Consider the following 20,561-nt stretch of genomic DNA (forward strand, 5'->3'; position numbering starts at 1 on the left):
CCCAAAGGGGAGTTCTGCTAGCTCCACACCCATAGCGTTCCCCAGTCATTGTCCTCGGCCAGCAGAGGCCAGAAAGGGACCTCGTCACCAGGCTGTGTGCTGGTGGCGCTGGGAGCCCCTCTGGAGCGGGCTCTCTCCACACGCCTGCCCCTCCCCCCATCTCCTGGCCCTGCAGCAGGTGTCCATGGAGCTTATTCAATCAGGCCACGTCTGTTTCCCTCTGTTGAGAAGATTCTTACTCACCGAGAACTTCAGGTGTCTGTTTGAATTTGTCTTTGGCTCAGTGAGGAATGAGAGGACCCCCAGGGGCTCGTGGGCACCTGCCCGCTGTGGGGACAATGGCAGAGGCTCATGAAAGGCATAAGTCAGCTAATTATCCAGATTGCAGTTTCCACTTGTTTTTGGATGATTTACTTGATATTTATTGATCTTGGAGTATGTGAAATGGCCTGTTGGACACAATAAGCAAATTAAAAGACACCGGGAAATGCTTCACCAGGCTCCTGGGCAATTCATAAGCATTCCCTGCGGCACAGGGTGAAGCCAGGATGTGGCGGCGGTGGGCGGGCTGGCTTGACAGGGCATTTTCCACAGCTCCAAAGAACTGTAGTAGTAAACCGAACCATCGGAAATTGTGGCTATGCAACCAATTTTTAGTCTACCAAAACAACTGAAAAGGGTTCAGCCTGATACTAGCACCAGCGCTGTCTGAAATTCCAACAGCAGGAGGAACGCTTTGAGCACCTGCCTCCTGCCCATCGCTGTGCGGGCCACCTGGAAAACACCTGCTCTCGCTCTTCTCTAACAACACCCCACCCCGGCCTCGCGGATGTCTGCAGGCTCTAACCACTGAGCTCGAGCTCCGTGGCTTCAGCCAGGAGGAGCCTTCTTCCAGCTGTGGCTCTCAGGTCCCTTGTACTCCCTCTTAGGAGGGTTTGCCCTTCTCCCCCTTCCCCCGGGGAGCCCCAGTTCTCCGTTGTCCCCAGCAGGGGGCGCTCTCTGCGCCAGAGCAAGGAGGAGGTCTACTTCCAAGCGCTGCGGGCGGGAGGGTTGGGGGGGGGGGCTGATGATGGGGCTCAATCAGAAGCCACACGGACACAAACCACATTCTTCATGATCAGCTTTAACCATAAATGTCATCTTCGTGCCCTTTCTGCTTATTTTGGTCTTATTTTACTATATGTTCAGAACTGGGGGACAAAGAGGAGGGATGCTACTGAGGCCCACTCCCGCTGAATACCCCACAGGTGCCCCTCCTTTCCGGGCTTTCCCTGTGCAGTTTCCGCTCTTTGAAATTCTCTCCCACCAGAGCCTAACTTGTCTTCATTTCCATTTTTCATTGAAGTGTCGTTGGTACGCGACGTTACATTAGCTTTAGGTGTAGGGCAGTGCTTTAAGCTCTCCGGTTCATGGGGTGCCTGGGGGGCTCAGTCGGGTAAGTGTCTGCCTTCTGCTCAGGTCATGATGGAGCCCCCAGTCGGGGCCCCTGCTCTGCAGGGAGTCTGCTTCTCCCTCTGCCCCTCCTCCCATTTGTTCTCTCAGCCTCTCTCTCATATAAAATCTTAAAACAACTATAGTTCTGCTATGCTCACCGCAAGTGTACCTATACAAGCCTAGGACGATACCGCTGGCGGTACCTTTCATCCTTAGAATGAATTCCAAACTTGAAGCCTCTACCTCCCACTCCCCTTCACCCATTTTGCCCATCCCCCACCTTCTTCCGTCTGGCAACCACCAGTGCTCTGTGTTTATGGGTCTGTTTCTAATTTTTTGTGTTTGTTTTGTGTTGTTTTGTTTCACTCATTCCACATGAGTGAAATCATACGTATATGTCTTTCTGATTTATTTCACTCAACATTATACCCTCTGGGTCCATCCATGTTGCAAAAGGCAAGATTTCATTCTTTCTTGTGGTATACACAATGGAATATTCTTCAACCATATCTTCTTTGTCCATTCACCTATCATGGGCACTTAGGTTGCTTCCATATCTTGGCTATTATTAATAATGCTGCAATAAACACAGGGGCGCATATATCTTTTAAATTAGACTTTTCGTTTTCTATGGGTAAACAGTGGTAGAATTACTGGATTGCATGGTATTGCTATTTTAATGGGCAGTGATGGGGCAGACCTCCATAGTGTTTTTGACAGTGGCTGCCTCAATTTACATTCCCACCGACAGTGCAGGAGGGTTCCCTTTTCTGCACATTCTGTCCAAAGCATGTTTGTCTTTTTGATACTAGCCGTTCTGGCAGGTGTAAGGTGGCATCTCGCTGCAGTTTAGATCTGCATTTCCCTGAGGATGTTGAGCATTGTTTCATGTGTCTGTTGGGTCGTCTGTATGTCGTCTTGGAAAAAGTCCATTCAGACCCTTTACCCATTTTCAATTGGATTATTTGGGTTTTCATGTTCAGTTATGTAAGTTCTTTATATATTTAGGGTGTTAATCCTTTATTAAATATTTCATTTGAAAATCTCCCATTCGGTAGGTTGCCTTGTTCTGTTGATGGTTTCCTTTGCTGTGCGGAAGCGATATGTTAGTGTAGTCCGTTAGTTTAGTTTTGCTTTTGTTCTCCTTCCCTGAGGAGTCCTACCCAGAAGAATATTGCTAAGGTTGAGGTCAAAGAGATTACTGCCTATGTTTTCTTCTAGATGTTTGTGGTTTCAGGTCCCACATTTAGGTCTTCAACCCATTTTGAGTTTACTTCCATGCATGGTGTAGGAAAGTGGTCCAGTTTCATTCTTTTGCATGTGGCTGTCCAGTTTTCCCAGCACCGTTTCTTGGAGAGACTGTCTTTTCCCCATCATATATCCTTGTCTCCTTTGTCCTAGAGGAACTAGCCATAGAAGTGTGGGGTTCTTTCTGGGCTCTCTATTCGATTCCACTGATCATTAGGTCTGTTTTTGTGCCACTACCGTACTGTTTGGTAATATACCTTGAAATCTGGAATTGTGACCCCTCCAGCTTTGTTCTTTCTTAAAAGTGCTTTGGCTCTTTGAATTCTTCCATGGTTCTATACAAACTTCTGGATTATTTGTTCTAGTTCTGTGAAAAATATTACTGGTATTTTGACAGGGATCGCATTGGATCTGTAGGTAACTTTGGGTAGTGTGGACATTTTAACAATGTTCTTCCAGTCTGTGAACTATTTGTGTTGTCTTCAGTTTTTCTTATCCATGTTTATAGTTTTCAGAGTACAGTCTTTCACCTCCTTGTTAAGTTTATTCCTAGGTATTTTATTCTTTTTAGTGTAATTGTAAATGGAATTGCCAATTCTAAATGGAATTGTTTTCTTCATTTTTATTTCTGCTACTTCGTTGTTAGCTTCTAGGAATGCAACAGACTTTCATATATTACATCCTGAAACTACTGAATTCATTTTTTACGTCTAATTTTTTTTTTTTGGTGAAGTCTTTAGCATTTTCTTTATGTAGTGTGTCATCTACAAATATAGTTTTACTTCTTTATTAGCAATTCAGATGCCTTTTATTTCTTGCCTGATTGCTGTGGCTAGGATTTCCAGTACTCTGTTGAATAAAAGCGGTGAGAGTAGACATCTTTGTCCTGTTGTGGATCTTAAAGGAAAAGCCCTCAAATTTCCCTTATTGAGGTTAGCTGTGGGTTTGACACATAAGGCCTGTATTATGCTGAGATATGTTCCCTCTAAACTTACTTTGTTGAGAGATTTTATCATGAATGGACATTGAATTTTGTCAAATGCTTTTTCTGCATCTGTTGAGATGAGCATGTAACTTTCATCCTTCAGTTTGATAATGTGTATCACATTAATTTGTAGATATTGAACCACCCTTGAATCCCCCCAAATAAACCCCACTTGATCATGGTGAGTGATCCTTTTAATGTATGATTGAATGCAGTTTGCTAATATTTTGTTGAGGTTTTTTGCACTGATGTGTTCATCAGGGATATTGGCCTGTCATTTCCTCTCTTTTTTTGTAGTGTTTTTGTCTGGCTTTGGCTTCAGGGTAATGCTGGCCTCCTAGAATGTATTTGGAAGCTTTCCTTCTAAATTTTGGAATAGTTTGATGACAATCGGTATTAACTCTTCTTTAAATGTTGGGTAGAATTCACCTGTGAATCTATCTGGTCCTGGACTTTTGTTTGTTGGGAGTTTTTCAATTACCAACTCATTTTTGTGGCTAGTAATTGTTCCATTCAGATTTTCTATTTTTTCCTGATTCAGTTTTAGAAGATTGTATATTTCTTGGAATGTATCCATTTTGTTGGCATATAATTTTTTTGTAGCAGTCTCTCATAGTTCTTTGCATTTCTGTGGAATGTGTTGTGACTTCTCTTTCTTTTCTGATCTTATTTGTGTCCTCTCTCTTTTCTGTTTGTTTTTTATCTCCATTTCTGCTCTGATCTTCATTATAGCCTTCCTTATACTAACTTAGGCTTTGTTTTTCTTTTTCTAGTTCCTATAGGTATAAGATACATTGTTCGAGATTTTTCTTCTATCTTAAGGTAGCCTATATTGCTATAAATTTTCCTCTTAGAACAGCTTTTGCTGTGTCCCAAAGACTTTTGGTTGTTGTGTTTTCATTTTCCTTTTTCTCCATGTTTTGGTTTTTTTTTTTAATTTCCTCTTTGATTTCTTCATTGACCCATTGGTTTTTTAGAAGCATGTTATTAAGCCTCCCTGTGTTTGTGCTTTTTCCAATTTTTTGGTAATAAATATCAAGTTTCATACTGTTGTGGTTAGAAAAGATGTGTGATAGAATTTTAATCTTAAATTTATTGGGATTTGTTTCATGGCCTAACATGGTATATCCTGGAGAATGTTCCATGTGCACTTGAAAAGAATGTGTATTCTGTTCTTGGATAGAATGTTTTCTAAATCTGTTAGTCCTCTGGTCTAATGTGTCATTCAAGGATGCTGTTTCCTTATTGATTTTTCTGCCTGAATGATCTCGCCATTGATGAAAGTGTGGTATTAAAATCCCCTACTACTATTGTATTACTGTTAATTTCTCCCTTTATGTCTGTTAATATTTTATGTTTAGGTGTTCCAATGTTGTGTGCCTAGATATTTACAATTATTAAATCCTCTTGTTGGATTGACCTCTTTATCACTATGTAATGCCCTTATTTGTCTCTTGATACAGTTATTTTTTAAACTCTATTTTGTCAAATCTAAGTATTGCTAGCCCAGTCATCTTTGATTCCATATACATGGAGTATCTTTTTCATCTCTTTGCTTTCAGCCTGTATGTGTCTTTAGGTCTGAAGGGAGCCTTTCTAGGCAGCCTATAAATGGGTTTTCATCTACTCAAACACCCCATGTCTTTTATTGAAGCACTTAGACCATTTATACCTAATCTAATTATTAATAGGTGTGTACTTCTTGCCATTTTGTTCATTGTTTTTTGGCTGTTTTTGTAGTTCTCTCTTCTCTTGTTCTCTTTCCTTGTGATTAATGACTTCCTTTAATGGTATGCTGGGCTTTCTTTATTTTTCTTGTATCTATTATTGTGTTTTTTGGCTCATGGTTAGCATGGGGTTCATCTATAACATCCGAAACAGATAGCAGTCTATATCAAGTTAATGGTCACTTAAGTTCGAAGACCTTAATTTTTACTCCCACCCTCCACATTTTATCTATATGTTGTCATATTTTACAAAGTTTTTAGTGAGTCCCCTTATCTAATTTTTTTAGATAGTTGATTTTACTACTTTTGTCTTTTCATCTTCGTGCTAGCTTCATAAGTGATTATACTCCCACCTTTACTGTATGTTTGCAATCCCTTGTGGAATGTTTTCCTTTTATAATTTATGGCCTTCTCTTTTCCTCTTAATTCCCTTTAACACTTCTTGTAAGGCTGGTTTAGTGGTGATGAACTCTTCTAACATGTGTTTGCCTGGGAAACTCTTTCTCTCTCCTTCAATTTGAATGATAACCTTGCCTGGTAGAGCATTTTTGGTTTTACATTTTTTTCCATGGAGCACTTTGGAGGCCAGAAAGGACAAGCATGATATAGTCAATGTTTCTGCTGAAAAATCAGCTGATAACCTTATAGCATTTTCCTCGTATGTAACTAGTTCCTTCTCTTGCTGCTTTAAAAATTCTCCTTATCTTTTTAACCCTTAACATTTTAATTTTTATGCACCAGGGGGTGTACCCCCTTTGGTTCGTCTTGTTAGAAACTGTTTCCTTAAGCTGGATGTCGGTTTCTTTCCCCAGGTTGGTGACATTTTCAGCTATTATATCTACAAATAATTTTCCTGTCCCTTTCTCCCTCTCTTCCTCTGGGACCCCTATACTGCAAATGTTCATTCGCTTGATGTTGTCCAAGAGAGCCCTTAACCTGTCCTCCTTTTTGAAATTCTTTTTTCTTTTTGCTGTTCAGCTTGGATGCTTTCTACCACCATGTCTTCCAGATCACTGATCTTTTATACCCTCTAATACTGTTGATTCCCTTTAGCGTATTTTTCATGTCAGTTATCATATTCTTTAACTCTGGTTATTTTTAGATTTTTCATCTGTGTGTTGAAGTTCTCACTGAATTCATCCACTTTTCTCTCCAGTCCTGTGAGCCTTATGAACATTAATTTGAACTCTTTAAATGAAATGGAGATAAGCAATCTACCTGATAGGTATTTCTTTCTTTTCTTTCCTCTCTTTCTGAGATTTGTCTCGGTATTTCATTTCGAACACATTCCTCTGTTTCTTCATTTTGTTTAACTTTGTGCTTTTCTATGAATTAGGCAGAACAGCTATTTCTTAGCCTGAAGGAATGACTTGTATATCAGTATTACCTGTGTAGACTGTGTGCCTGGTGAATTTTGCTGTCTGGAGCTGTGGCTGTCATGGGCCAGGTGTCCTCAGGCACTCCATGCTGGGGCTGACCAGGTGGAATGGGCAGGAGCTGATGTGGACCAGGGCCAGAGTGGTTCTGTGGCTCTCCTCTCAAAGAGTGCCATGGCCAGACAGCTGAAGCTTTGGTGGGTGCAAGCTGGGGAGGCCGACCAGAGGTTGACCTGGCAGGACATCTGGAGCTAAAGTGGGTTCAAGTCAAGGTTTCTGGGATGGTTACACAACGGATGCCTTGCCAGGGCACCTGGAGTCAACGTGATCAGGCTTGGAAAATTCTGGGGTTCTTTGCACCTGTATCGTCTTGGTAAGATCCATTGGTGCTGTAGTGATTGCTCACCAGTGGTGTCCCCGTGTGAGCCATCCTGGGACTGCCCTGGTTGAACAGCTGTGGCTGATGTGGGCTAGGGTCCCAGTATTTACTGACACAGCAGACCAGCTGGGGTGCACAAACCTTGCTCCTGTCTGCCCTATGAAGGTGGAGGGGGGAATGTAGATCCTGTTGCTTGCCAGCCCCTTGGACCTGAAGAGTTCCAGCAGCTCCCCTGCCGTTTGGCAGAGTTCTATGTCTGCATCTTTTCTATTCTAGTTGCTCTTTTAAACTGCACCTGTTTTTCTGTGTCCCAGGGAATCTAGGGCGGGAGTGGGCTGGGGGCTCACAGAGGCACCCAGGCGACATATGGCACCCAGATCCTGCTCTTGTCTACACTGTCAAGGTGGTAGCCAGGATGCTTCCCAGCCCCTCTGACCTGGAGAGCATTCCAGTATCCCTCCCAGTGTTTAGCCGGGTTATAGGTGTGGTTGCTTTATATTTTGGTTGTACTTTTAACATGAGGCCTTTTTTCTGCCCCACAGCTGTTGCAGCTGCTCACAGACCCTCCGTAGGATCCCTTCCCCCTGCAGTTCACAAGATGGGAGGCAGAGGGTCCCTTCATTAGGGCGTCTTTATCTCACCTGCTGTATGCTACGTGGTCCGTTTTATCTTTGTGCAGCAACCGCTAGCCCTCAGCTCTTCAGGGGGAATGGCCCTATCAATAGCCACACATACGCTATGTCAAGGGAGGAGCGGAGTTCAGGGTCTTCCCACGTTGCCATTGGACCAGAACTCCTTAACTTCTTTTTAATCAAATCTTAGGTCAAATATTCTTTATTCCTTTGCCCACTTCTATTTCCTTTATATTCCCCCTTTTTTAACATCTGAACTAATTGTCTTCATTTAAAAAATTTTTTATTCAATGTCTCTCTAGTCAGGAGGGTTTGGGAAGTAGAGGTGACAGGCCTTGGGGACATATGCCAGCTTCTGCCACTGTCGGGCTTCCAGGAGGTGCCGCTTTGGGGCACATTGGGTTCCTGGTGCGGGGGTCCAGGGAGGCAGGTGTCCAGGAGGCAGAGGTGGACATGAGGACACCAGGCCTGCCCTCGGGGCCAGAGCGGAGTGCGAGCAAGAGGCGAAGGAGGAGCATGGGGCCAAACTCTTAGGTTCCCGCAGAACATCCTGTATAATGTGGCAGAGAAGCAACAGTTTGAAGCCAGTTCGAAGGAAAATCAAGAGTGATGGAGGAGGGGGGCAAAAAAAAGAGTGTTTGATCGGGGAATGATCAGCTGTGTGCAGCAGGTGCCATGGAAGGCTCTCACCTGCCACTGTCACTGGAAGTCTGTCCTGAGGCCACTGGTGACCCCGCTAAGTTACCCCCAGGTGTGACACTAGATGGCTGGGAAGGGAGGGCATCCCGGGCTGGTGGGGCAAGGGACAGAGTCCAGGATCTAGGGCAAGGAGAGAGGAAAGCCGACCACACACTCAGGAGCAGGGGAGAGGCCTGCACACACTAAAGGGTTGGGAGAAGGGCCGGGAAAGAGCCTGAGAGGAGAACCCAAGAGGTGAAGTTGCAGAGCAGCAGGGTAGGGGCAGCCGAGTCTCTGGGTCAGGAGGCTGGCAGCAGAGACGGAAAGGGCTGGAGTTAGCTAACTGGGGAGGACACGCAGGGAATGGAGGGGCCCGGGACCATGATTTGAGTCTAAGACCCATGCTGCAGGGATGTGGGGTGGCCGGGCAGCTGTGAGCTCGGCGGGCTGGAATTGCACAGAAGGGTGTGGCCATCCGCGTGAACCGGGGCCCTTCTTGTTCCACAGCCCAGGACGATGCAAAAAAGGTAGCGCACTGGACAGACCTCAAGGTCATGTGCCTTGAGATCTTAGGGAGGCGTCTAGCAAAAGCATAGCTCAAGTAACAAGGTGGCAATTTTTAGTGGCGGTCGAGAGGCATGCCCGGCCTGGGGGGCATGTGGAGACCCCTCTAAGGATTTGTTCAAACCTCCCTCCCATCTTCAGCCCAGGATGCCGAGGTCTTCTGCCTCCACCGCTGACGGGAGTATGGCCCAGCCTCAGCGTGTAGGCATGGGGGCGCGGCATGCAAACTCGTTGCTTTAAGGAGGGGTGTGTGGGTCTGGGGTGCGGTCCTGGGGATGGGCTGCAGAGAAGGACCGCGGGTGAGCTAGAGGCGCGCTGGGTGGGTGTGCTGGCGGCCGGCGCAGCCGTGCACATCTCCAGGGTGCGGAAGGCCAACTTGCTCCAAGAAAACCCTGCCTACCGGAGAAAACCGGCGGGAAAATGGTGTGAGTGGTGTTGAGTGGGCCGAGCAAAGGGCATTTGTCCTTCGGTTGCCTCATGCCCTGAGGGTCTGAGTCTTCAAGAGCTCTGGAAATGCAGACCCAGCGCCCGTCTTCCTCGCCCTTGACTCCTGGCGCCTCGCGCACTCGGCAGAGGCTGGGTCTCCCGGTCTCCCGGTCTCCGGTCGCCTCCCGGCGTGAAGCAGCCGTTGCGGGGATGACGCTGATCCGGGCGGGGACGCGGGACGCGGGTCCTTCTCCCAGGTTGGTTCACGGGAGGCGGCACAGCCGCATTACCCCTCAGGTAAGTCGCAGACAGGAGTCCGGAGGCCACGGGCGGGCAGGAGGAGCCCCCGCTGGCTCCCCGCGACCACGCTGCAGGGCTGGGGCTCACAGGGAATTTCGAACTTGGGGTTGACCCTGTGTGATCTCAGGCGGGGGCGGGTGTCGCCCCTGCCCCACTGCATTCTGGGGACTGTCATCCCTGCGGTAGCCGGTGGGGCTCTAACACGTGGTCGCTCGCCCTCCTGGGGCCCTCTCACGGCTCTCCGCTCCCCAGCCCTTCTGCGCAGAGGGGCGCTCAGCTTGCTCATGCCGGCGCTCACCAGCTTAGGAGGGGGCAAGGAGCCTTCACCTCTGCAGCCCCAGCAGGAAGGAAAAAAAAAAAAAAAGCCCTCGGCAGAGAAACAGGATTCTGCCTGGAAGCGGCGTTCGGTGCGCTCTTGCGCCCGCTGCCGCCCTAGGAAGCTCGGACTCCACTGACACGGAGACGAAAGGCAGCCTCCGCTCACCCGTGTGCCCAGTTTCTTCTGCTCGCTGCCCTTTCTTTCCCCAACATGCGCGGTCTCATCCTTAGAGCAGGTGCCGCTCATGGAGAGGGAACGAGGACAAAACCCCATGCGTTGTAATCCAAGGAATAGCACGATGAAATTTCAGTTGGAAAAGTAGAGGACTCCTAACAGTGTTTGCATGAAAATTATATGCAAGTTATATGGACACAGGATTATGACGCATGCCTAACGAAGTTTCTAGGAAAAAATCCTATGGGACTTACCTGTGAGACGCGGTGGCTTCAAGCTCCTCGGGGGAAAAAGCTCGGCGGATTGTACCTGGGGTAGGCAGGGATGGGACTCGTTTCAATGAGCAATTTTTTTTTAAATTATGGTCACCACACTGTAATTTTTTCCCCCTTGAGTTCCCACTTTGTTTTTTCATCACGCTAAGTGTACTCTCTAATCCCCATCCCCTAGTTCCCCCATTTCCCCACCCACTTCCCTTCTGGTAACCACCAGTGTGTTCTCTATAGGCAGGAGTCTGTTTCTTGGCTTCTCTCTCTCTCTTTCTTGGCCCATTTGTTTTGTTCCTTAAATTCCACATATGAGTGAAATCATACGGTATCTGTCTTTCTCTGACTGACTTATTTCACTAGCATTACACTCTCTAGCTCCATCCATGTTGTTGCAAAGGCAACATTTCCTTCTTTTTGATGGATGGATAATATTCCATAGTGTATACACACACCACATCTTCTTTATCCAGTCAGCAATTGATGGACACTTGGGCTGCTTCCATAGTTTGGCTTTGTAAACAATACTGCAAAAAAGCCTAGGGGTGCATGTGTCCCTTTGTATTCGTGTTTTTATATTTTGGGGGTAAATGCTCAGTAGTGCCATTACTGGGTCATAGGGTAGCTCTATTTTTGACTTTTCGAGGAAACTCTATGTTGGCTGCACCAGTTTGCATTCCCACCAACGGTGCCAGAGCGTTCTTTTTTCTCCACATCCTCACCAACACTTGCTGTTTCTCGTGTTTTTGATTTTAGCCATTCTGACAGGTGTGAGGTGGTTATCTCCTTGTGTTTGTATTTGCATTTCCCTGATTGAGTGACGCTGAACATCTTTTCATGTGACTGTTGGCCATCTGGATGTCTTCTTTGGAGAAATGTCTGTTCATGTCTTCTCATTAAAAAAAAAAAAGATGGATTTATTTTAGAGTGGGGGGAGGGGCAGATGGCAAGAATTCAAAACAGACTCGCTGCTGAGCATGGAGCCCAACGTGAGTTTTGATCTCACGACCGGTGAGATCATGACCTGAGCTGAAACCAGGAGCCAGCCACCCAACAAACGAGCTATCCCGGCGCCCCTCTTCTGCTCATTTTTAATTGGATTATGTGGTTTTGGGTGTTGAATTGTATCAGTTCTTCACATATTTTGGACACTAACCCTTTATCAGATATGTCATTTACAAATATCTTCTTCCATTCAGTAGGTTGCCTTTTAGCTGATTGTTTCCTTTGATGTGCAGAAGCTTTTTATCGTGATGTAGTCCCAATAGTTTATTTTTACTTATATCTCCTTTGCCTCAGGAGATATATCTAGAAAAATGTTGCTATGGCCGATGTCGCTCTGTGTTCTCTTCAACAATTTTTATGGATTTCAGAAGGTCTCACATTTAGGTCTTTAATCCAGTTTATTTTCGTGTGTGGCGAAAGAGGTCCAGTTTCATTCTTTTGCATGTGGTCATCTGGTTTTCCCAACACCATTTGTTAAAGAGACTGTTTCTCGTTGGATATTCATTCCTCCTTTGTTGAATATTAATTGACCATATAATTGTGGATTTATTTCTGGGTTTCCTATTCTGTTCTATTGATCTATGTGTTTATTTTTATGTTAGTATCATACTGTGAATTACTACTACTTTGTAGTATAACTTTAAATCTGCAATTGTGATACCTCCAGTTTTGTTTTTCTTTTTTTTTTTTTAATATTTTATTTATTTATTCGACAGAGAGAGAGAGACAGCCAGCAAGAGAGGGAACACAAGCAGGGGGAGTGGGAGAGGAAGAAGCAGGCTCATAGCGGAGGAGCCTGATGTGGGGCTCGATCCCAGCGCACCTGGATCACGCCCTGAGCCGAAGGCAGACGCTCAACGACTGAGCCACCCAGGCGCCCCTCCAGTTTTGTTTTTCTTTTTCAAGTTTTCATTGGTTATTTGCAATCCTTTGTGGTTCCATACATGTTTTAGGATTGTCTTTTGTAGTTCTGTGAAAAATGCAGTTGGTGTTTTGATAGGGATTGCACTAAATATGTAAATTTCTTTGGACAGTATAGACATTTTAACAATATTTATTCTTCTAATCCATGAGTATGGAATGTCTTTCCATTTGCGTTGTCTTGAATTTTTCATCAGTGCTTTATAGGTTTCAGAGTACAGGTCTTTCACCTCTTTGGTTAAGTTTATTCCTAATGTATTTTATTGTTTTTGGTGCAGTTATAAATGGGATTGTTTTCTTAATTTCGCTTTCTGCTGCTTCATTATTAGTATATAGGAATGCAATGGATTCCTGTGGATCGTGGTTGTTTCCTGTAACTTCATTCGTTTATCAGTTTTCATAGTTTTTTGATGGCATATTTAGGGTTTTCCATATATAGTATCATGTCATCCGCAAATAGTTTTACTTCTTCCCGATTTGGATGCCTTTTATTTCCTTGTCTGATCGCTATGGCTAGGACTTCCATAGTGACAAGAGTGGACGTTATCGTTTCTGATCTTAGAAGAAAAGCCCTGTTTTTCTTCATAGAGTATATTAGCTTTGGGGTTTGTCACTTTTGACCTTTGTTGAGAATTTTTATCCTGAATGGATGTTGAATTTTGTCAAATGCTTTTTCAGCATCTATTGAGATGGTCACATAGTTTTCATCTTTCAGTTTGTTAACATGGTCTATCACATTGATTTTTGTGGCTATTGAACCATTCTTGGATCTTCGGAGTAAACGCCATCGACTGTGGTGAATGATCTTTTTAATGTATTGGTGACTGTGGTTTGCTAATATTTTGTTAAGGATTTTTGAATTGATGTTCATCAGGGATATTGGCCTATTGTTTTCCCTTTTTTGTAGTGTCTTTGGTTTTGGTATGGGGATAATGCTAACCTTGTAGAATGTATTTGGAAGCTTTCTTTCCTCTTCTAATTTTTGGAATAGTTTGAGAAGAATAGGTATTAACTCTTCTTTAAATGTTTGGTAGAATTCAACTGTGAATGCTCTTTCATTTATTGGGGGATATTTGATTACCGATTCAATTTCATGATGTAATCATTCTGTTCAGATTTTCTATTTTTCCTGATTCTTTTTTGGAAGATTGTATGTTTCTAGGAATGTATCCATTTCTTTTGGGTTGTCCAATTTGTTGATATGTAATTTTTCGTAGTAGTCTTTTGTAGTTCTTTGTATTTCTGCGGTGTTGGTTGTTACTTCTCTTGGATTTCTGATTTTGTGTCCTTTTTTTTTTTTTTTTTTTTTTTTTTCCCCGGGTTCTTTTTTTTTTTTTTTTTTTTTTTTTTCCCCGTGGTGGGTCTGGCTAACAATTTTATCTTTCTAAAGAGCCAGCTCTTGGTTCTGGTGATCTTTTCTATTGTTTTTGCTTTTTAGTCTCTTTTATTTAATTTCTGCTCTGATCTTTATTATTTTCTTCCTTCTAACTTTGGACTTTGTCCTTTTTCTAGTTCTTTTTCTAGGTGTAAGTTTAGATTGTTTGAGATTTTTCTTTTTTCTTCAAATACACCTGTATTGGTATAAATTTCCCCCTTAGAACTGCTTTTGCTGCATCCCAAAGATTTTGGGTTGTGTTTTCATTTTCATTTATCTCCATGTATTTTCTAATTTCCTATTTGGTTTCTTCATTGACCCTTTGGTTGTTTCGCTCCACATTTGTGGTTTTCCAGTTTTTTTTTTTCTTGTAATTGATTTCTAGTTTCCTCCAAGGTGTTCAGAAAAGATGCTTAATATGATTTAAATCTTAAACTTCTCGAGCTGTGTGTTGTGGCCGAACAAGCGAGCTCTGCCGGAGGATGTTCCATGTGCACTTGAACGTGTGTCCTGTTGTTTTGGTTGAGACGTTTTAATACGTCCGGTAAGTCCGCCTGGTTTAAGGCGCCCTCCCAGGACACGGATTCGTTATTGACTTTCTGGATGATCTGTGATTGATGTCCTGGGATGTTAAAGTCCTTTACTCTTACATATTACTGTCAATGTCTCCCTTTTTATCTGTTAACATTTTCTTTGTTGGAAGTGCTCCAATGTTGGGTTCATAGATATTTGTTGTTATATCCTCTAGTTGGATCGATCCTTTTATTTTGTAGTGCCCCACTTTGTCTCTTGTTACTTCAATTCTTTATCAGATATGTATTGCTACCCCATTTTCCCCCCTCAAGTGCATAGAATATCTTTTTCCCTCTTTACTTTCAGTCTCTATGTGTCTTTAGGTCTGAAGTGAGTCTCTTCTAAGTAGCCCAGAGATGCATCTTCCTTTTTTATCCATTCAGACACCCACGTCTTTTACTGGAACATTTAGGCCATTTACATCCTAATTATTGGTAGGTATGTGTATCTTGCCATTTTGTTGTTTTCTTGTTGTCTTTCAGGTTCTTCTCTGTTCCTTTCTTCTTCTTTTACTCTTTCCTTGTGACTGTCTTTACTGTCATTGTTGGCTTTCTTTCCCATAATCTGTGTGTATCTATTACAGGTTTTCAGTTTGTGGTTGCCACGAAATTCATGTATAACAACCTAACACAGTTGCTATGCTTTGCAGAATATGGGGGAGAGGGGTGCCCAGTGGAAGAGGAAAGAGTCCATCCCAACAATTATATTGAACGTTTCTCAACTGTCAATATCAAGAACTAATTTCTAAAACACAAGTTTATAAACAGAAGCCATCTAGATTGCGGCGAACTGAAACCCATATGCGTATAAGCTGTGCTTATAAAACCACCTTCATCTTATTCTAATTTTAAAACCATTCATTCCCTTATGGGGTCTGCAGTGAGGGAGGAGGGAGTGACGCCCCTGCGTACCAGCTGGGCCAAGGATTTCAGCGCTTCAGGAAGATGCAGGCTAGAGAACGCTATTGGGCATCAGAGGGGCTCCTTTCCCTCAGCCAAGTTGTCTCCATTTAAGTCACTTCTGTATTTTGTTTCAAGCTTACGTTGTGCAAATTCTAGTCTTGGTTGAGGAAGGTTTCTTCAGTGACTCCCTGGACTCTCTCTTTCTAGTCTGTTTTCATGAATGATCCTTGAATCCATGTGTATCTCCAGCTCTACGGTTCGGGGTGTAGTAGAGCTCCGAGTTTCAAAGGTCTGATTATACTGTTTAAAAACAATAGCCTTGGGGCATCTGGGTGGCTCAGTCGGTTGAGCTGCTGACTCTTAACTTGGGCTCAGGTCATGGTCTCAGGGGGATGGGATCGAGCCCCCATCAGGCTCCATGCTCGGCAGGAACCCTGCTTGAGATTCTCTCTCTCTCTCTGTCTCCCTCTGTGCCTCCCCCTGCTCGTGCTCTCTCTCAAATAAGTATTTAAAAAAATAAAAACAGTGGCCTTAAGAGAGTCCAGATATCAGCTTCTGAGGTCCCCATTTTCACAATCTTACGGTGCTTGCTAGCAACTGTCCATGGCCGACCCAGAGGGGCGAACTGCTCTTTGGCTGGCAGGAGGAAGTGTGGTGTGGGGGGTCTGGGAATAATGCACCCCATAAGCAGGTTGGTGCTGGTTTGGCTTTCTATACTGGATTCCCCAGGCAGTTCGAGTCCGCACTGCCTTCCTCAGTGTCCCTGAAGTGGACCGCCATGTTTTCTAAAAATCTCTGAAGAAATTCCTCGAATGAACTTTTGAATTGTTCCATATCAAAAAGGTCAAGGTCTTTACCTGGTCCTTGACTCATCTGAAAAACATCCCCAACTTCCTGGTGTGATGAAGCGGGGTAGAAAGGCTGTCTCTCACAGGGCTGCGTCATGGAGGCTGGCCCACTTCTCCTCACAGCAGAACCACGGCCTGAGCACGAGATTCCTTGCTCTGCCAGAAGTTGATGGTCTGCTCTTGATTTTTCAGACAAAAAAATCCCAGGCTTGGAGGACTGTCGTCATTTCAGTCACTGGGATTTTCGAGATGGTTCTCTTGATAAACTCGGCAACAGTTCCATCCATCCCTCTGGCGTGTCTGACATCACCAGCCATGTCTCTTCTCTTGCTGCTTTTAAAATTCTCTTTATCTTTGACATTTTAATTAGTCTGTGTCATGGTGTGAACTTCCTTGGGTTCATCTGTTTGAAACTGTGTTTCTTGAACCCAAATGTCTCTTTCCTTCCCCAGTTTAGGGAAGTTTTCAGCTATTATGCTTCAAATAATTGTTCTGCCCCTTTCTCTCCCTCTTCTCCTTCTGGGTTTCCTGTAATGTGAATGTTTGCTCACTTTATACTGCACACGAGGTCCCTTAACCTAGTCGCATTTAAATTTTTGCTCTTCTGTTCAGCTTAGGTGCTTTCTTCCGCCACCGTCTTCCAGATTGTTGATCCATTCTTCTGCATTTTCTAATCTGTTGATTCCCTTGAGTGTATTTTTCATTTGTTACTCTTTTTTTTCAAGCCCGACTAGTATTTTTTTATATTTTCTATCACTTTGTTGAAGTTCTCACTGAGTTCATCCACTCTTCTCTCCATCCCGGTGGGCATTTTTATGAACGTTACTTTGAATTCTTTACCCAGTAGATTATCTGCCTTTCATTTAGCTCTTTTTTCTAAGGTTTTGTCTCCTTTTGTTCGGAGCGTATTTTTCAGTCTCATTTTGCGTGACTTTCTGTGTAGGTGTCTATGACTTGTGTGGAACAGCTACTTCATCTTGAAGGACTGATCTTGTGTGTGTGGTGGCCCCTGTGTAGACCGTGTGTGCCCGGGGACTGTGGCTGGAGCTGTTGACGTCGTGGGCTGGGGGTCTTGGAGCACGCTGTTCGGGGGCGAGTCTGGTGGTGTGGCTGGAATGGAGGCTGGCGTGGGCTGGGGCAGGGGCAGGGCTTTCCACACCGAGGGGGTCCTGGCTGCCACCAGCCTTGTGTGGCCCCCAGGGCTCTGCAGGCGGGGGTGCGTGGGCTGGGCGGCTGGACGCTGGGTGCAGGGGCTGCCCTGGCAGGGTGTCTGGGGCGGAGGTGGGCGGGACCAGTGGTTCCCGGAGTGCTCTGAGCACGAGGTGCACGGGACCGCAGTGTCGCAGTGTGCTCCGTGCCCGTGTCACACCTGCATGCTGAGCAGGGAGGGGTGGGCCATCTGGGGCCCTCTTGGTGGGGCAGTGGACCCGGGGGAGGCTAGGAACCCATGGCTCACGGAGGTGACAGGCCAGCGAGGGTAACTAGAAAGGTGGAAGCGGACGGGAAACGGCCTCGCCAGCCCCTCTGCCCTGGAGGCTGTTTGCCGGGCTTCTGGGCCTGGCTCCCCTCTATTTTCATTGCCCCTTTAAACTGTGGCTTTTCTTCTGTGCTCACAGCAGCCGGGTCTGGTCCCGGTCCCTCGGGAGTATCCCCACCGCACTCCCAGCATCGGCCCAGGTTGCCTTCGTCCAGTCTCTCCTGCTGTTCCTCCTGTGGTCGGTGTGTGTGTGTCTGTCTGTCTGTCTGTCTCTCGCAGACGCTGCTCGGTCAGCCCTCAGCTCTTCCGGAGAGATTGCTCTGTCCACGCTGTAGATTGGGCACCTGCGTGCAGGAGGGGAGTTCGGGGTCTTCCTATGTCGCCAGGTTGGACCAGAGATCTTGAGCTATTTTTAACCTACTGAAAGGTTCTAGCACAGGGAATATTCAAGTAATTCTTCAAATGTATTCTAGGCCACAGAGAAGAGTTTACTTCGTGTGCAGGATTTATTGCCGGCTGGCAGCACGCTTTCTATTAAATGAAAATCTGATCTAAGGACCTTCAAAGGTTAATGGTGGAGTAGTTTTCCTAAAGACCCAGAAAAGCAAATGACCTATAAACGAGTTCTCAAAGTCAGCATCTGGGGGTGCAACATTTGGGAAAATGATTTTTGCTGTCATTTTAGCTTTTTTCAATAGATAAGACAAGTATTTAGAGCAAAGTATGGTTTTTGGAATAAGACCCACATAATAGTAATGACTGGAAAGTCATTATAATTTCAGTTTAAAGCCAGTTTTACTTCCACCTCTTTAGAAATCGAGGGATGACCATGGGAGTAGTCCGTCCGGATTTGGTTGTAATTTCGGTGTGGCGTGGGCTGGGGGAGCAACCTTTTGAAAGAATCGTCTTTCAAATTCACAGCAGTACGAACAAGTTCCTGATAGGTGAATGACAAAAGTGAAATTGTTTGCCTTGATTAATTTGCAGACAACTCATGTTGGAGGATGAACAAAAAGAAAGGAAACTCAGCAGCAAGAAAGGAGAGAAGCCTAGTTTCTCCACCATTACCTCATCTCCGCCACCTGTAACGATCCCAACAGCTGTTCCTCTGAGAGTTCTTAATTTAAAAAGGGACTTTTGCTGTGTTCCCAATTATCTTCTGTCTGATGGCTGCTAGTTCCCTTACGACCATGACAATATTTCTGCTTACATAAGGCTTTCCTCTCTACAAAGTGCTCCACATACATTACCTGGTTCGATCACTGGCGAGGCAGGTAGGGCAGACCCCCCCCCCCCTTAACAGAATTTCTCTCTGGAGGTGGAGAGGGGGTGAATTCATGGGGTCTTCGGATGAGTGCTCACGTGGGCGTGAACACAAATGGGACCAGGCCTTTCTCTCCCCACCTGCGGTGCCCGCAGTGAGCGGATTCTCAGATGCCGTCCTTTAAGATAGGACACGTATTATGGATTTTTATTTCTTTCATCCTGGGGAATGGGGAATTGATAGATGTTGGAGCCTGACTCTCCCCTCGCCCGGATTAACGCGGGTGTTCCGGCTACACCTCTCGATCGCCCGCGTGTCCGTTTCCCACCGTTCCAGGCCCGCCTGCACTGGCGCAGTCACGTGATTTAATGTAGCTTCTCTGCCTATTTAATAGTGCTTGGGGTTGCTTTCTGTCGGGGTGTAGGAAAATGAGAAGTAACTTCGGGTCTTCTGGAAGAATGGGGAAGGAGAAAGATAAAGAACTAAGTCTGATCTCACCAGCAGGTGGTGCTGTGACAAAAGCCATCAAGAGAAACCGGTGGTACAGGTTGGGTGTCTGGGCTCCGGAGACCGCCCTGGAGTCCCCGTCAAAGCCGGTATTCGGTGTTCCGCCGCAGCCCGCGCTTCATCCAACACCACCCCGCTTCCGGGTTCCTTGATCGGGACCTTTGAGTCTTAACAAGGCTGCAAGCTTGCGAGGCTTCTGCTCTAACCCCTTTCCTGTCCCCGCCCGTCTCCCAAGCCCCCCGCCTTCCCAGAGGCAGCAGGGAACGTGGCAGGGAGGATGCCCTTCTCTCTCACACTCACCCCGGGCCGCCCTGGGCTTCGGCACCGTCACAGCTCAAGCAGTTTACGGTTTTATAGCCGCTCTCCCTGTATTATTAGACGCCGCCTTGATAAGCAGCGGTGAAACGAAAACTCCTCAGAAACCCTCGGGAGCTCTCCCGCAAGCTCCTCTCGTGTTACCTTTTCATCCACGTGCCCATTTAGCCTGAGCTCCCAAAAGACAAACCTTGGCCCTTGTCTCTGCAGTACCTATGTGCGGTATGTGCTAATAACCGGGGAAGCACGGACCGAACTGGGCCCGCTGTAAGCCTTCTCCCCCCTCAGCCACAGAAGTCAGGCCACGACCAAGTCTCTCCACGGGACTCGCTGATCCCAGGGGCTGCTGTGGGACCCGTCATGGCATCTTCAAATTACTGCGGCCTCAGTTGCCCACACTCGGGCAGCAAGGGCTGCGTCCTGGGGAGCGAGCCTGGCGCGAGTCTGGGTACGACAGGCTGCAGCCCGTCCATGGGCGATTTAAGAACAGAGCAGCCTCCAGAACTAGCCCCCATCTTCTGCAGTGAGCAAGGCACTCCTGTGCACCCCCAGAGCTTCCCGAGTGCGCCCTGCTCCCCTGCAGCAGGGCAAAGACGGAGGGAGGCCGGCGCTGGTGGCTGTCTCGTCCCTTGGTGCCAGGGTCGCTTACTGGGCTGAGCTGTTCATCCCTCCGTGGTCTTTGTGGTTTTCAAAGAGCATGTGTACAAGTAGACCGAGAGGGAAGCACAGACATGACCAAGACAAGGCTGGTCCCCTGATCTGACCCCCCAGTGAAAGACGGACAGCCCGTCACTGAGTATTCGGTGAGAAATGCTCTTTGCCCTGTTCACTGCCAGGGAGCACTGCAGGGCAGGCCTGAAAAGGAA

General features: G+C 45.9%; 1 pseudogene; it reads right to left on the bottom strand.

The window, feature by feature from the left end:
• Positions 1-15,755: 15,755 nt before the first annotated feature.
• On the bottom strand, positions 15,756-16,436 carry LOC103675876 (annotated as a pseudogene).
• Between the last annotated feature and the right edge of the window lie 4,125 nt (positions 16,437-20,561).

Source organism: Ursus maritimus, unplaced genomic scaffold (assembly GCF_017311325.1).
Source record: "Ursus maritimus isolate PB19 unplaced genomic scaffold, ASM1731132v1 scaffold_18, whole genome shotgun sequence".
Classification (NCBI taxonomy): Eukaryota; Metazoa; Chordata; class Mammalia; order Carnivora; family Ursidae; genus Ursus; species Ursus maritimus.